This window comes from Triticum dicoccoides, chromosome 7A (assembly GCF_002162155.2).
Source record: "Triticum dicoccoides isolate Atlit2015 ecotype Zavitan chromosome 7A, WEW_v2.0, whole genome shotgun sequence".
NCBI lineage: Eukaryota > Viridiplantae > Streptophyta > Magnoliopsida > Poales > Poaceae > Triticum > Triticum dicoccoides.
This window is the reverse complement of record NC_041392.1, coordinates 247,824,198-247,829,809: the sequence shown is the minus strand read 5'-3', so window position 1 is coordinate 247,829,809 and position 5,612 is coordinate 247,824,198. Positions and strand designations below refer to the sequence as shown.

At 44.7% G+C, this 5,612-nt stretch overlaps 1 long non-coding RNA gene across 5 annotated transcripts; it reads left to right on the top strand.

Annotated features, from left to right (window-relative positions):
* Positions 1-1,668: 1,668 nt before the first annotated feature.
* On the top strand, positions 1,669-4,317 carry LOC119330640. Of its 5 annotated transcripts, none has more exons than XR_005160184.1 (6): positions 1,669-2,573; positions 2,775-2,867; positions 2,966-3,177; positions 3,290-3,671; positions 3,745-3,834; positions 4,064-4,317. It is a non-coding gene; the product is annotated as an uncharacterized LOC119330640 (long non-coding RNA). The 5 variants fall into 5 exon arrangements; XR_005160186.1 differs by having other exon boundaries at positions 2,966-3,485; positions 3,584-3,671; XR_005160183.1 differs by having other exon boundaries at positions 2,966-3,671; positions 4,080-4,317.
* The last annotated feature ends 1,295 nt before the right edge of the window (positions 4,318-5,612 follow it).

The following is a 5,612-nucleotide window of genomic DNA, read 5'->3' as shown; positions in this document are numbered from 1 at the left end:
TTAGCACCTAAAACTTAAAGATAAGGATTGTGCTCACCAGGCATCCTGATGACTTGAAAAGGATGGTGTGGCTAGTCGTGGAGAAGATCCTAATCGATAACTATATACATCGGGGCAAGCTAGCTGCAAGCCTGCAACTAAAACTCACAACAATGTCAAGTTCGGCGCAACTGCATGGATGCAAGAGACGACAACTTGGATCTAGAGGAGATGCTAGAAGATCAATCGAGGAGGGAAAATATTTGGGTCATGGGTGGTGCCCCTGCAGAAGTATGTGAATGGACAGGAATGAAGAGATAACTTTAATTGCCTCTTGGAGGTTAATGGAGATTAATTGCAAATTGGGTAGAAATTATGATTCCTTCAGTTACCAACCTGATCGAGAGGAGAAAGGAGTTGAAGTTTCAAGAGTAAATGGGAAGTGACGCTACTTCAGCAAGGAGAAAGAAAATCTACCGAGGCCACCATCTAAATGGGTGGCATATGATTGATGTGATCTTTTTTTATAAGAAACAGTCGCACCAAAGAAAACAAATATTGCAGAACAGAATAACTAACCTGTCTTGACAAACAAAGTCGTGGTAGTACGAAATTTTGTTGTAGAAGTTTAGCTTGACAAAAAAATCCATTGCCATAGTAGAAGGTCGCAGCTGGAGGGAGACAAACTTGTCACTAACTGTAGCTGCAGGTGCTGGATCCAGTCCACGGTATGGCAGAGGCCTCACCGGGGTAGCACTTGAGTGTACAGTCACCAGGATCACTGCACAATCCTTGAAATCACCATACCAATCCACGAGGATTATTTGAGCTAGATAGATACTGTATCAACTAAAGCCAGTACATAGTGCATGCTGACATTTCTTGTGAACTTGTGATTCAGTAAAGCCGGTGTGGATACTTGAGAGTGCCAATCCATACAGAGATCTGCTTGAGGATGAGTCTGCCTCTGCATACAAAACCATAAATGGATTAGACATACTGCATCAGCGCTAAGGTAGCACTTGCTGGAGAACATGAGAGTGCAAGTCAGTGCTAAGGTAAAAACTTTGCATACATAGAACAATCTCGGAGAGCCGTCGGAGGCAGACCGGTGGTCGTGACGGAATTGTAGATCCATCGGAGGAGAGTCGGACCGGCGGTCCAGGCCGACGGTCCTGCCGGAGGGGCATGGGATCAGATCTCGGCCGCCGCGTCGAATGGATAGGGGCGACCGGCCAGCGGTCCTGCCGAAGGGGCGTCAGATTGTGCTCTGGCCGCCGCGCAGGAGGATACAGAAGGGATCAGGGGAAAGAGAGCGATGGGTTTGGCTAAATCCGGGAGATAAATGTATGTGATGAGTATGTTGCCGGTCCTACTGCTGGTAAGTGCTGTTCTGTGTTCTGGTGGGTCCCATATGTAAGCCGGAAACGAAAATGCTGAGATGGCAGGCTGCTGATGTGGATAGCCTGCATGTTTAGATAAATAGGTTAGTGGGGATGAACTTCTTATGTATATAGGATAAGCGTAGGTGTTGTTAGAATAAAGTCTTAAGGGGTGTTGTTAGAATAGACTCACCATATATAGGACACCACTATTTTAATCCTGGGATTAGAATAGTTATTTGGATCACAGTCAGGCCTATAAGGTCCGATCAGATGTTCCCAACTAGCCGAACCCGTGCGGCCACGATCCGTTCCCAGACCTGCACCCCCTCGATTCCGTCCCTAATCCACCACCCCCTCGATCGGCGGCTACCCTCCCCGAATGAGGCCACCACCGTCGCCTCCCTCCCAAATCGCGCCACCACCGCCGCCCCGCCCCACGACGCGCAGCACCCGGCCTCCCAGCGAGCCGCCGCCCCGCCCCCCGGCGCACCGCCTCCGTTCCTCCCACCGTGCTGCCGCCTTGCCCCATGGCGCCCAGCCGCTCCGCCCTCCACCGCCTGATCTCCGCCGCCCACCGGACCTGACAAGAGGCTCCACCCTTGGCCACGGATAGGGGCTGCGGCCTTCTCGGGGCGCCGCCGTGACCTTCCCAGAGGGGCCACCACGACCTTCCCCAGCTCTGCCCTCCGCTACGGCTGCCGTCGGCGGCCTTCTATCCATGCTGGAGCTGCCCCCCGCCTGGATCCGGCCTCGCACAGCCCCCTCGCCTGGATTTGGTCCCGGCGCCGCCCCACTCCTGGGTCCGGCTGCCGTGCCAACCCCGCACCTGGGTCTGGCCGCCGCAGTGCACTCGCCCCACTCCTAGGTCCGACAGCCGCGCCGCCCCCGCGCCTGGGTCCAACCATCAGCACCCCCACCCCTTGGCACACAAGCGCCGACATCTACCCCAATCCCCAAGCACACCGCCCAAAGGGCCCATGCCCCATCCCCCGACACTATCCTGCCTCGCTGGCGCACCATGGACGTCTTCCTCTTCTGCCTAGAACTTCTTCATCCTTGGTGCTTGCGTGCACATGACAGCCACATGTGGTGTGAGGAGAAGCCAAGCTAAAAGAAGAACACACTTTCTTAGACGTGTGTGCACGCAAGACAGGCACAGAGAAGTTCGGAGCCGCCGACCCCAACAGCGGAACAACAGCTATGATCGAGGTGATTCTTGTGTTATAACATATATATGTTCTCAGCAATCCAGTAGGCTGTTCTTTGCTCTGAACTCTGCACCGTGGCATAATACAGTAATCCTGACCGCTCCTTCTGAATAACGGAGTTGACTTATCAGCAGAAAGTCTTGAACAATATGACCATCTCTGCTTCTGAAAACGTTGTTAACTTCACTCCCCATCCATCTAGTTAGCGCAAAGGTTTTCTCTGCTGCAAGAGCAAGGATGGAGGCCTCGAAGGACCATCATTTTCTGTAGCTGGGATGCGGAAGAGTACGGATTGGTAAGTGGATCTCTCTTCCAGCACCACATTCGTTTGTTATACATATGTAGGCAACTTAATAGCAGCTGCAATGGTGATCACAATTTACGTTTATGCAGACAGGATCAACTGAATGGGTTGAAGAAAACAGGTTGCATATCTGAATATTGATGTTTCAGAGTCGGTCCAGTTTTACTCCCATATACAACTCCCCAACTTGATGAACTACTACTGGAATCAATTAAACTGGAAAGAGTACTAACTGATAGTCAGTTATTTGGTTTTGGTCATACAAAAGAGTAGCTGTTGAGTGGTCAACACTCTACAGTGGGTGCGTCAACTTTGAACCACCTGTCTCTGACAATATCATGCTTATGCTATTTTTCTTATTAATAACAAGATGGTCAAAAAGTCAAAACATTCTCTTTTTTCAATTCATGAAGGTTCAAGACCCCGACAATTCATCTCAGACGGCTTATGATTCATGGGTTAAATCCAATGCTTCTCCCAACTTGAGTTGTAAAATGACTTCCTTATACAGTTAGCACACTGTTATCAATTGCGATATATAGTACTGATTGCTGTCAAACTCTGGGTTCCTTTGTGCGTAAAATGAAGCCTGCAGCTTCAGGGTTTCATGTCTGAATCTTCATTTCTAAATTTCAGCTCCAACTCTGAAAATGTTCCTAGCTATTTACTGTAGTTAACATATATTGTCTCTGATATCCTGCATGAAGATTCAATGACTGGGCAATGGAGGATCAGACTATGCAGCATTCGTTCAACATGTTGGCATTCCATCCACCAACTTGATATTTGGAGAAGGTAGGGGCGCATTTCGTATTGTTTATTCTTACGATTTCTCGTATCTCTAATGGTGCTCCTTGGACATTGACAGGGCCAAGATATCTTGTTTACCACTCTTTATACGATGATTTTGTAAGGGTGGAGAAGTTCGCGGACCCTGGGTTCTGTAGGCATGTCGCAGGTGCAGCCCCGTATTCATTTTGTGTTGTGTGTTACTCCCTCCGTTTACAAATATAAGATGTTCTAACCTTTTTCTGAACCGGATGCATACAGTCATGTTTTAGTGTGTATGTTCACTCATTTCAGTTCGTATGTAGTCCATATTGAAATATCTAAAACATCTTAAATTTGTGAACGGAGGGAGTTGTACTTGGTAGCTTCACAGCATAACCAACATCATCATCTCACAGCTGCTAGCCGCTGCAGCATCAACGACAACAGCGCGGCGCTCCTGGTGCTCCTCTCCCTCTACTGCCTTGCATGCTACAATTCCACCGCCTCCTCACTGTACAGAAAATTTGAGTGAGGAAAAATTCCAGCTCATGAACGAACATGAAGAAGTTCTAATGTGATGGTGCTATTCCCTGTAGTTATTTGTTTCTCGTGATTGCATTTGGTTGTGGCTGATGGATCTCTATCTTAATATATTATTTGCTTTATTCTAGTGTGACCTGCACAGAGCTCTCTCTATTCTTGTTTTAATCAACTCACTGATGCACGTACTGAGTAATTCGTGCGACTTTACCGCATCTTGTTTCAGACAGCAGCCCAACACTAATTCTTCAGTCTGATTTGAATGCCAGCTGAATCCATTTATTAAGTTGTGACTTTAATTGTGCCCATGTAATGTTGTTGGAGAGGAAATCTGGAGTTAACTGAAGTCCAACTATTACGTTGGACAAGGTTCATCTACTTCATGGTCAGCAAAATTCGACCCTCCCTAGCGTGCCAGCTATTTTTAATATCACAAAAATGAGTGCATATAGTTGATGAGAAAACCTCAAGGAAATTCAAACATTATGTTTTGAAGAAGTTCACTTATACAAAGTGATAGAAGGTTGGAAAAAATAGAGAAGAAACATTGGCGTTAAAAAATAAGCCAAAAGGCATTTTACTAAAAAAAAGAGTTTGATAAAAAAAACTCTAGAAGTTTACAAAACCCCCAAAGCCTGTAAGTTAAAACAGGTTACAATTTTTTCCGTCTCTGAAACTAAACCAAGAAGTTTAAATTTAACATACATAGCAGGTCAATGTTCATAAGAAAATCAGAAAAAAGATTATCTAAAGAAAAGCAAGAAATTCAAATTAACATAACACATGAGTTTGATGCTTATTTTTTTATAAAAAGAACATTGTTTTACGGTTCAAAAAATGGAAAAAGAAAGTATTTCAAATAAACCAAGAAGTCCAAATTATATAAAAAAAGAAGTTCAATATTTATATAAAAAAACAGGTTTTCTTCGTTACTAAAGAATAAAATTAAAGAAGTTCAAATTAAAATAGAAGGAGTAGTTTGATGTTTACGAAAAACTCAAATTCTTTCCATTCGTAGGAAAAATAAAAGTATGAGGTTCAATTTTGAAAAAAAAATGTTTGATGCTTATTTGAAAACATATTTTTTCTAAGAATAAGACTAAGAAGTTCAATTCAAAATAACAGAGAAGTTTGAAGTATATAAAAAAACTCAGATTTGTTGCAATAAGTTCACGTGCACCAGCGTGCATGGTTCGGAATTTATATTGCGGGACGTTCGACCTTCAATTACATGTTTTAAAATGGAAAAAAATGACGTTCGACCTTCAATTGCATGTAATTCGACGTATACACAAAAAATGTGACAGAAGTTCATAGTGAAAACATCGAGAAGTTCAATTACTGCAAGGAATGCATTTCAGGTGAGAATAAAAAGTATAGAAAAAATAAAAGCATAAAAGGTTTGTTGAAAGAAGTTCAAGTGCT